Source organism: Labeo rohita, unplaced genomic scaffold (genome assembly GCF_022985175.1).
Source record: "Labeo rohita strain BAU-BD-2019 unplaced genomic scaffold, IGBB_LRoh.1.0 scaffold_2130, whole genome shotgun sequence".
Lineage (NCBI taxonomy): Eukaryota > Metazoa > Chordata > Actinopteri > Cypriniformes > Cyprinidae > Labeo > Labeo rohita.
In genome coordinates, this window is record NW_026128364.1 from 1 (window position 1) to 10128 (window position 10128).

A 10128-nucleotide genomic window follows, 5' to 3' on the forward strand; every position below is an offset into this window, starting at 1 on the left:
CCATGCTTGACAATACGTCGTCACTTTCAAAGACAGGCTGACTTTAAAGTTAAAGCCTTGGTTGGTCCAAAGCTGCCAAGGGCAAAGGGGGGGCCTAAATTTGACTCAGGGATCTCTTAATCTGCAGTCAAGGGTCCTACCACCGAGCTATACCCCGATGAGGCACACTGCAATAAACCAATGAAGGAAACTGACCTCCTTCAATGTGACAACATCAAACAATGACAGCCTGACGTTGATGATAAACTTTCGGTTACTTCAGACAGAGACTTCTTGGCCTGCAGTTAAATGCTCCACCACTGAGCCAGCCTCCCTTTAAAGTTAAGGCCAAGAACGCCACTTCCGGTGTTTGAACCAGTAGAAGAGAGCGAGCATCTTGACTTTGACAACATCAAACAAGGACAGCTCAACACTGAAGTTAAGCTGCCAGATACAAAGGGGGCACCCAGATTCGAACCGGAGACCTCTTGATCTGCAGCCAAATGCTCTACCACTGAGCTATACCCCCACAAACAGCACCGCAATACACCGCTAAAGGAGAATAAGTTCCTTCACTGTGACAATATCAAACAATAACAGCTTCACATGGAAGTCAAGCTTCGGTTGACCCAAAGCTTCCAGTCCAAAGGGGGCACCCGGATTTGAACCGGGGACCTCTTGATCTGCAGTCAAACGCCATGAACAGAGCGGCAATAAACCACTAAAAGTGAATAAGTTCCTTCACTTTTGACACTTTGACAGTGTATATACAGTCCATGAGAAGTGATAATCCAGTTGGTTGCAAAGTTGTGTCCTGGAAAGGTAAATCAACAGTTTGGAAACTCCACTATCCAGCAAGTTCTATTTAGTGATTCCCTGTTTGTCTGGCATGCTGCTCTCTTTATACAGTTCCTGCTTTCCTGTCATGTGTTCTTACAGACATACACACTAAAATGTTAAGAGGGGAAAAATGGACTTGAGAAAACAACTGCCCTACAAAGGCAAAAGACCTTAACTCGCTAGAGTGTGAAAATGAGAAAAATGACTTTAACGTTTTTTTTTTGTCCAGCCAAATTAATTATAGGTAGGACATTGGAAATTTGGCAATTAGATGTTTTAGCAATGAAAATGATCTACATTAAAAAACGGTGAGCTCAAACTTGATTTTTACCCCTATTTCGAAGTTAGCGTACTCTGCCTTTGCAGTGTCTGCAGAAAGTCACACCCAAGACAAAATGCGGTAACTTCCTCTGTGTACCACTAGAGGGAGCCTGAGTACCACTACTGGTACTCGTACCACAGTTTGCTGTGCTCAGTAACGTAAGAGAACGCTAGACATAGCATAATAGTTTTTATATTGACTTGAATGAAACAGCCTAACCTAAAAGAACGACTTGTGGATTGATGTGAATGCCAGCAAGCAGGAATTCTTGCAAAACACGTCTCTTGTGTGACAGCGACACAGTCAGATGCGTTATCCATTGCGTCACTGGCCCACCGGCCGGGGTGCCCTGTGCTCGCACCAGACTTGTTGGCTTTCGGCGTGACAGAGGCCTGTATTGCTGTCTGCTTCTTCTCATGTTATTAACAAGCCAGCAGCCGGTCAGGGAATGCACTTTTACCCACCCCCCCCGGCGGCGGACTGCGAAGTCAATCTCGACTTTCTGCTTTGAGAAGGCCGGCCCAACAGAAATGGTGGGCGCGTCAAAAACAACCTCCTTCGAGCCGGAGTCGAACCAGCGACCTAAGGATTGCCAACGCTCCTCCTACAGTCCTCCGCTCTACCAGCTGAGCTATCGAAGGCACGGGGGAACGGGGACACAACCTCGGCCTATCACGATTCTGTAGCGCGACTGCTGGCGAGAAATGACTTCTGACGCAGGAAGACGTGCGGGACGTTCAAAGAGGGAAGCAAGGAGCAGCCCCCCCCTTCATACCGGAAGTCGCACATGGGCCGCCTAGGTGAAAACCAAGCATCCTGACTGCTACGCCATACGGGAACTTGTCCGCAAAGTCTTGTCCAGGCAAAATGAAAAAATAATTGAATAAATAAATAAACCCTGGCCGGTACGGGGATCAAACCTGTGACCTTGGCGTTATTACAGATACTCGGTACGTGAAGCTTTTGGGGCCCACTGCTGTGAAAACGTTTTTTTTTTTTTTTTTTTCGGACAGGGCCTGCGCACATTCGTGGCAAAAGCAGGTCCCACCGAGATTTGAACTCGGATCGCTGGATTCAGAGTCCAGAGTGCTAACCATTACACCATGGAACCACGCAAGAAGCAGCCACAGCTCACAGGACCGCAAAGAATAAGTCGTGTACGGCTCGTCAGCAGCAAAAAAAAAAAAAACTTGAGCGCTTGCTTTTCTTCCTTTACCTGCCGCAAGAAGGCACGCAGGTTCCACCGAGATTTGAACTCGAATCTCTGCATTCAAAGTCCGGCGCGTTAAACGTTACACCATGGAGCCACGACCGCCTTGCGCACAGCTGTCTGGGAAGGAGATAGCGTTGCGGCTATGGGGACCCATTTAGATTGGAGGGGTTGGATCCAAGTCACTGGATCACTGGACACCCTCGACCAAAAGACAGAAGCAGGCAGCATCTGCCGAAACCCGGGATCGAACCAGGGACCTTTAGATCTTCAGTCTAACGCTCTCCCAACTGAGCTATTTCGGCCAGTCTTGCCGTCAGCTTGGTCAGCAGGGCTTTACGTTAGGACCAACCGTCACTTTGCGAGAAGAGCAGAGATGAGCTAACAGACCAAAAGAAGCTGGCCCGTACGGGGATCGAACCCGCGACCTTGGCGTTATTAGCACCACGCTCTAACCAACTGAGCTAACCGGCCTGGATCCAGCTAATTTAATCAGAGTGCAGAGCTTTCAGTCCAAAGTGGGCACCCAGATTTGAACCAGGGACCTCTTCATCTGCAGTTAAATGCGCCACCACTGAGATATACCCCCATAGGATGCACTGTACAAAACCACTGAAACAAAACGACTCCCTTCAATGTGACGATATCAAACAAAGAGAGAGTCTGGCTTGTAACCCAAAGGTCGCTGGTTCGATTCCCGCACCAGCAGGAATTGAAGTTGGGGATTGTGAATGAACAGCGCTCTTTCCACCTTCAATACCATGACTGAAGTGCCCTTGAGCAAGGCACCGAACCCCCAATTGCTCCCCGGGCGCTGGAGCAATGGCTGCCCACTGCTCCGGGTCTGTGTGTGTGTGTGCACACTTGTGATGGGTTAAATGCAGAGGACCAATTTCGAGTATGGGTCACCATGCTTGACAATACGTCGTCACTTTCACTTTCAAAGACAGGCTGACTTTAAAGTCAAAGCTTTGGTTGGTCCAAAGCTGCAAAGGGACCTAAATTTGACTCAGGGATCTCTTAATCTGCAGTCAAGGGTCCTACCACCGAGCTATACCCCGATGAGGCACACTGCAATAAACCAATGAAGGAAACTGACCTCCTTCAATGTGACAACATCAAACAATGCCAGCCTGACGTTGATGATAAACTTTCAGTTAGCTCGAAGCTGTCCAAACGTGGCACCCAGACTTCAAACAGTGACTTCTTGGCCTGCAGTTAAATGCTCCACCACTAAGCCAGCCTCCCTTTAAAGTCAAGGCTTCGGTTAGGCCAAGAACGCCACTTCCGGTGTTCGAACCACTAGAAGACAGTGAGCACCTTGACTTTGACAAGGTCAAACAATGACAGCTACACACTGAAGCTAAGCTGCCAAATACAAAGGGGGCACCCGGATTTGAACCGGGGACCTCTTGATCTGCAGTCAAATGCTCTACCACTGAGCTATACCCCCACAAACAGCGCTGCAACAAGGAGAATAAGTTCCTTCACTGTGACAATATCAAACAATAACAGCTTCACATGGAAGTCAAGCTTCGGTTAACCCAAAGCTTCCAGTCCAAAGGGGGCACCCGGATTTGAACCGGGGACCTCTTGATCTGCAGTCAAATGCTATACCCCGTGAACAGAGCGGCAATAAACCACTGAAAGTGAATAAGTTCCTTCACTTTTGACACTTTGACAGTGTATATACAGTCCATGAGAAGTGATAATCCAGTTGGTTGCAAAGTTGTGACCGGAAAGGTAAATCAACAGTTTGGAAACTCCACAATCCAGCAAGTTCTGTTTAGTGATTCCCTGTTTGTCTGGCATGCTGCTCTCTTTATACAGTTCCTGCTTCCTGTCATGTGTTCTTAAAGACATACACACTAAAATGTTAAGAGGGGAAAAAATGGACTTGAGAAAACAAGTAAACCACTTCACACTCTATGATGCATAAAATCATTACAATACATAGAGCGGAAAAACATGTCTCTTGTGTGACAACGACACAGTCAGACGCGTTATCCATTGCGTCACTGGCCCACCGGCCGGGGTGGAGTTGCTGGGTTTCTACGTGACAGAGGCCTGTATTGCGGTCTGCTTCTTCTCATGATATTAACAGGCCAGCAGCCGCCCAGCCCTTCCCTGGTGGTCTAGTGGTTAGGATTCGGCGCTCTCACCGCCGCGGCCCGGGTTCGATTCCCGGTCAGGGAACGCTCTTTTTTACCCCCAGCAGCGGACTGCAAAGTCAATCTCGACTTTCTGCTTTGAGAAGGCTCAAAGAACTCTTAATCTGCAGTTAAATGCGCCACCACTGAGATATACCCCCCCCAAGATGCACTGCACAAAACCACTGAAACAATTGAATTGAACTGACTTCCTTCACTGTGAAGATATCAAACAAAGACAGGCTGACTTTAAGGTCAAAGCTTTGGTTGGTCCAAAGCTGCCAAGGCCAAAGGGGGCACCTGCATTTGAACCAGGGACCTCTTCATCTGCAGTTAAATGCGCCACCACTGAGATATACCCCCATGAGATGCACTGTACAAAACCACTGAAACAAAACGACTCCCTTCAATGTGACGATATCAAACAAAGAGAGAGTCTGGCTTGTAACCCAAAGGTCGCTTGTTCGATTCCCGCACCAGCAGGAATTGAAGGTGGGGATTGTGAATGAACAGCGCTCTTTCCACCTTCAACACCATGACTGAAGTGCCCTTGAGCAAGGCACCGAACCCCCAGTTGCTCCCTGGGCACCGGAGCAATGGTTGCCCACTGCTCCGGGTCTGTGTGTGTGTGTGCACTCGTGATGGGTTAAATGCAGAGGACCAATTTCGAGTATGGGTCACCATGCTTGACAATACGTCGTCACTTTCAAAGACAGGCTGACTTTAAAGTTAAAGCCTTGGTTGGTCCAAAGCTGCCAAGGGCAAAGGGGGGCCTAAATTTGACTCAGGGATCTCTTAATCTGCAGTCAAGGGTCCTACCACCGAGCTATACCCCGATGAGGCACACTGCAATAAACCAATGAAGGAAACTGACCTCCTTCAATGTGACAACATCAAACAATGACAGCCTGACGTTGATGATAAACTTTCGGTTAGCTCGAAGCTGTCCAAACGTGGCACCCGGACTTCAGACAGAGACTTCTTGGCCTGCAGTTAAATGCTCCACCACTGAGCCAGCCTCCCTTTAAAGTTAAGGCCAAGAACGCCACTTCCGGTGTTTGAACCAGTAGAAGAGAGCGAGCATCTTGACTTTGACAACATCAAACAAGGACAGCTCAACACTGAAGTTAAGCTGCCAGATACAAAGGGGGCACCCAGATTCGAACCGGAGACCTCTTGATCTGCAGCCAAATGCTCTACCACTGAGCTATACCCCCACAAACAGCACCGCAATACACCGCTAAAGGAGAATAAGTTCCTTCACTGTGACAATATCAAACAATAACAGCTTCACATGGAAGTCAAGCTTCGGTTGACCCAAAGCTTCCAGTCCAAAGGGGGCACCCGGATTTGAACCGGGGACCTCTTGATCTGCAGTCAAACGCCATGAACAGAGCGGCAATAAACCACTAAAAGTGAATAAGTTCCTTCACTTTTGACACTTTGACAGTGTATATACAGTCCATGAGAAGTGATAATCCAGTTGGTTGCAAAGTTGTGTCCTGGAAAGGTAAATCAACAGTTTGGAAACTCCACTATCCAGCAAGTTCTATTTAGTGATTCCCTGTTTGTCTGGCATGCTGCTCTCTTTATACAGTTCCTGCTTTCCTGTCATGTGTTCTTACAGACATACACACTAAAATGTTAAGAGGGGAAAAATGGACTTGAGAAAACAACTGCCCTACAAAGGCAAAAGACCTTAACTCGCTAGAGTGTGAAAATGAGAAAAATGACTTTAACGTTTTTTTATTTGTCCAGCCAAATTAATTATAGGTAGGACATTGGAAATTTGGCAATTAGATGTTTTAGCAATGAAAATGATCTACATTAAAAAACGGTGAGCTCAAACTTGATTTTTACCCCTATTTCGAAGTTAGCGTACTCTGCCTTTGCAGTGTCTGCAGAAAGTCACACCCAAGACAAAATGCGGTAACTTCCTCTGTGTACCACTAGAGGGAGCCTGAGTACCACTACTGGTACTCGTACCACAGTTTGCTGTGCTCAGTAACGTAAGAGAACGCTAGACATAGCATAATAGTTTTTATATTGACTTGAATGAAACAGCCTAACCTAAAAGAACGACTTGTGGATTGATGTGAATGCCAGCAAGCAGGAATTCTTGCAAAACACGTCTCTTGTGTGACAGCGACACAGTCAGATGCGTTATCCATTGCGTCACTGGCCCACCGGCCGTGCCCTGTGCTCGCACCAGACTTGTTGGCTTTCGGCGTGACAGAGGCCTGTATTGCTGTCTGCTTCTTCTCATGTTATTAACAAGCCAGCAGCCGGTCAGGGAATGCACTTTTACCCACCCCCCCCTGGCGGCGGACTGCGAAGTCAATCTCGACTTTCTGCTTTGAGAAGGCCGGCCCAACAGAAATGGTGGGCGCGTCAAAAACAACCTCCTTCGAGCCGGAGTCGAACCAGCGACCTAAGGATTGCCAACGCTCCTCCTACAGTCCTCCGCTCTACCAGCTGAGCTATCGAAGGCACGGGGGAACGGGGACACAACCTCGGCCTATCACGATTCTGTAGCGCGACTGCTGGCGAGAAATGACTTCTGACGCAGGAAGACGTGCGGGACGTTCAAAGAGGGAAGCAAGGAGCAGCCCCCTTCCCATACCGGAAGTCGCACATGGGCCGCCTAGGTGAAAACCAAGCATCCTGACTGCTACGCCATACGGGAACTTGTCCGAAAGTCTTGTCCAGGCAAAATGAAAAAATAATTGAATAAATAAATAAACCCTGGCCGGTACGGGGATCAAACCTGTGACCTTGGCGTTATTACAGATACTCGGTACGTGAAGCTTTTGGGGCCCACTGCTGTGAAAACGTTTTTTTTTTTTTTTTTTTTTTTTTTTTTTTCGGACAGGGCCTGCGCACATTCGTGGCAAAAGCAGGTCCCACCGAGATTTGAACTCGGATCGCTGGATTCAGAGTCCAGAGTGCTAACCATTACACCATGGAACCACGCAAGAAGCAGCCACAGCTCACAGGACCGCAAAGAATAAGTCGTGTACGGCTCGTCAGCAGCAAAAAAAACTTGAGCGCTTGCTTTTCTTCCTTTACCTGCCGCAAGAAGGCACGCAGGTTCCACCGAGATTTGAACTCGAATCTCTGCATTCAAAGTCCGGCGCGTTAAACGTTACACCATGGAGCCACGACCGCCTTGCGCACAGCTGTCTGGGAAGGAGATAGCGTTGCGGCTATGGGGACCCATTTAGATTGGAGGGGTTGGATCCAAGTCACTGGATCACTGGACACCCTCGACCAAAAGACAGAAGCAGGCAGCATCTGCCGAAACCCGGGATCGAACCAGGGACCTTTAGATCTTCAGTCTAACGCTCTCCCAACTGAGCTATTTCGGCCAGTCTTGCCGTCAGCTTGGTCAGCAGGGCTTTACGTTAGGACCAACCGTCACTTTGCGAGAAGAGCAGAGATGAGCTAACAGACCAAAAGAAGCTGGCCCGTACGGGGATCGAACCCGCGACCTTGGCGTTATTAGCACCACGCTCTAACCAACTGAGCTAACCGGCCTGGATCCAGCTAATTTAATCAGAGTGCAGAGCTTTCAGTCCAAAGTGGGCACCCAGATTTGAACCAGGGACCTCTTCATCTGCAGTTAAATGCGCCACCACTGAGATATACCCCCATAGGATGCACTGTACAAAACCACTGAAACAAAACGACTCCCTTCAATCAATGTGACGATATCAAACAAAGAGAGAGTCTGGCTTGTAACCCAAAGGTCGCTGGTTCGATTCCCGCACCAGCAGGAATTGAAGTTGGGGATTGTGAATGAACAGCGCTCTTTCCACCTTCAATACCATGACTGAAGTGCCCTTGAGCAAGGCACCGAACCCCCAATTGCTCCCCGGGCGCTGGAGCAATGGCTGCCCACTGCTCCGGGTCTGTGTGTGTGTGTGTGCACTTGTGATGGGTTAAATGCAGAGGACCAATTTCGAGTATGGGTCACCATGCTTGACAATACGTCGTCACTTTCACTTTCAAAGACAGGCTGACTTTAAAGTCAAAGCTTTGGTTGGTCCAAAGCTGCAAAGGGGGGGGGGACTAAATTTGACTCAGGGATCTCTTAATCTGCAGTCAAGGGTCCTACCACCGAGCTATACCCCGATGAGGCACACTGCAATAAACCAATGAAGGAAACTGACCTCCTTCAATGTGACAACATCAAACAATGCCAGCCTGACGTTGATGATAAACTTTCAGTTAGCTCGAAGCTGTCCAAACGTGGCACCCAGACTTCAAACAGTGACTTCTTGGCCTGCAGTTAAATGCTCCACCACTAAGCCAGCCTCCCTTTAAAGTCAAGGCTTCGGTTAGGCCAAGAACGCCACTTCCGGTGTTCGAACCACTAGAAGACAGTGAGCACCTTGACTTTGACAACGTCAAACAATGACAGCTACACACTGAAGCTAAGCTGCCAAATACAAAGGGGGCACCCGGATTTGAACCGGGGACCTCTTGATCTGCAGTCAAATGCTCTACCACTGAGCTATACCCCCACAAACAGCGCTGCAACAAGGAGAATAAGTTCCTTCACTGTGACAATATCAAACAATAACAGCTTCACATGGAAGTCAAGCTTCGGTTAACCCAAAGCTTCCAGTCCAAAGGGGGCACCCGGATTTGAACCGGGGACCTCTTGATCTGCAGTCAAATGCTATACCCCCGTGAACAGAGCGGCAATAAACCACTGAAAGTGAATAAGTTCCTTCACTTTTGACACTTTGACAGTGTATATACAGTCCATGAGAAGTGATAATCCAGTTGGTTGCAAAGTTGTGACCGGAAAGGTAAATCAACAGTTTGGAAACTCCACAATCCAGCAAGTTCTGTTTAGTGATTCCCTGTTTGTCTGGCATGCTGCTCTCTTTATACAGTTCCTGCTTCCTGTCATGTGTTCTTAAAGACATACACACTAAAATGTTAAGAGGGGAAAAAATGGACTTGAGAAAACAAGTAAACCACTTCACACTCTATGATGCATAAAATCATTACAATACATAGAGCGGAAAAACATGTCTCTTGTGTGACAACGACACAGTCAGACGCGTTATCCATTGCGTCACTGGCCCACCGGCCGGGGTGGAGTTGCTGGGTTTCTACGTGACAGAGGCCTGTATTGCGGTCTGCTTCTTCTCATGATATTAACAGGCCAGCAGCCGCCCAGCCCTTCCCTGGTGGTCTAGTGGTTAGGATTCGGCGCTCTCACCGCCGCGGCCCGGGTTCGATTCCCGGTCAGGGAACGCTCTTTTACCCCCAGCAGCGGACTGCAAAGTCAATCTCGACTTTCTGCTTTGAGAAGGCTCAAAGAACTCTTAATCTGCAGTTAAATGCGCCACCACTGAGATATACCCCCATAAGATGCACTGCACAAAACCACTGAAACAATTGAATTGAACTGACTTCCTTCACTGTGAAGATATCAAACAAAGACAGGCTGACTTTAAGGTCAAAGCTTTGGTTGGTCCAAAGCTGCCAAGGCCAAAGGGGGCACCTGCATTTGAACCAGGGACCTCTTCATCTGCAGTTAAATGCGCCACCACTGAGATATACCCCCATGAGATGCACTGTACAAAACCACTGAAACAAAACGACTCCCT

The 10128-nt window shown here is 48.3% G+C and overlaps 14 non-coding genes across 14 annotated transcripts; 2 read left to right on the top strand and 12 right to left on the bottom strand.

Moving 5' to 3' along the window:
* Positions 1 to 436: 436 nt before the first annotated feature.
* trnac-gca (transfer RNA cysteine (anticodon GCA)) lies at positions 437 to 508 on the bottom strand. Its single transcript has one exon. It is a non-coding gene; the product is annotated as a tRNA-Cys (tRNA).
* Positions 509 to 1695: 1187 nt separating this feature from the next.
* trnay-gua (transfer RNA tyrosine (anticodon GUA)) lies at positions 1696 to 1782 on the bottom strand. The gene is given in 2 exon segments: positions 1696 to 1731; positions 1746 to 1782. It is a non-coding gene; the product is annotated as a tRNA-Tyr (tRNA).
* A 398-nt stretch (positions 1783 to 2180) lies between these two features.
* Positions 2181 to 2252, bottom strand: trnaq-cug (transfer RNA glutamine (anticodon CUG)). The gene has a single exon. It is a non-coding gene; the product is annotated as a tRNA-Gln (tRNA).
* A 331-nt stretch (positions 2253 to 2583) lies between these two features.
* Positions 2584 to 2656, bottom strand: trnaf-gaa (transfer RNA phenylalanine (anticodon GAA)). Its single transcript has one exon. It is a non-coding gene; the product is annotated as a tRNA-Phe (tRNA).
* A 95-nt stretch (positions 2657 to 2751) lies between these two features.
* trnai-aau (transfer RNA isoleucine (anticodon AAU)) lies at positions 2752 to 2825 on the bottom strand. The gene has a single exon. It is a non-coding gene; the product is annotated as a tRNA-Ile (tRNA).
* A 907-nt stretch (positions 2826 to 3732) lies between these two features.
* trnac-gca (transfer RNA cysteine (anticodon GCA)) lies at positions 3733 to 3804 on the bottom strand. Its single transcript has one exon. It is a non-coding gene; the product is annotated as a tRNA-Cys (tRNA).
* A 671-nt stretch (positions 3805 to 4475) lies between these two features.
* On the top strand, positions 4476 to 4547 carry trnae-cuc (transfer RNA glutamic acid (anticodon CUC)). The gene has a single exon. It is a non-coding gene; the product is annotated as a tRNA-Glu (tRNA).
* Positions 4548 to 5646: 1099 nt separating this feature from the next.
* On the bottom strand, positions 5647 to 5718 carry trnac-gca (transfer RNA cysteine (anticodon GCA)). The gene has a single exon. It is a non-coding gene; the product is annotated as a tRNA-Cys (tRNA).
* A 1186-nt stretch (positions 5719 to 6904) lies between these two features.
* trnay-gua (transfer RNA tyrosine (anticodon GUA)) lies at positions 6905 to 6991 on the bottom strand. The gene is given in 2 exon segments: positions 6905 to 6940; positions 6955 to 6991. It is a non-coding gene; the product is annotated as a tRNA-Tyr (tRNA).
* Positions 6992 to 7399: 408 nt separating this feature from the next.
* Positions 7400 to 7471, bottom strand: trnaq-cug (transfer RNA glutamine (anticodon CUG)). Its single transcript has one exon. It is a non-coding gene; the product is annotated as a tRNA-Gln (tRNA).
* A 325-nt stretch (positions 7472 to 7796) lies between these two features.
* trnaf-gaa (transfer RNA phenylalanine (anticodon GAA)) lies at positions 7797 to 7869 on the bottom strand. The gene has a single exon. It is a non-coding gene; the product is annotated as a tRNA-Phe (tRNA).
* A 95-nt stretch (positions 7870 to 7964) lies between these two features.
* Positions 7965 to 8038, bottom strand: trnai-aau (transfer RNA isoleucine (anticodon AAU)). The gene has a single exon. It is a non-coding gene; the product is annotated as a tRNA-Ile (tRNA).
* A 917-nt stretch (positions 8039 to 8955) lies between these two features.
* Positions 8956 to 9027, bottom strand: trnac-gca (transfer RNA cysteine (anticodon GCA)). Its single transcript has one exon. It is a non-coding gene; the product is annotated as a tRNA-Cys (tRNA).
* A 672-nt stretch (positions 9028 to 9699) lies between these two features.
* trnae-cuc (transfer RNA glutamic acid (anticodon CUC)) lies at positions 9700 to 9771 on the top strand. Its single transcript has one exon. It is a non-coding gene; the product is annotated as a tRNA-Glu (tRNA).
* Positions 9772 to 10128: the final 357 nt, after the last annotated feature.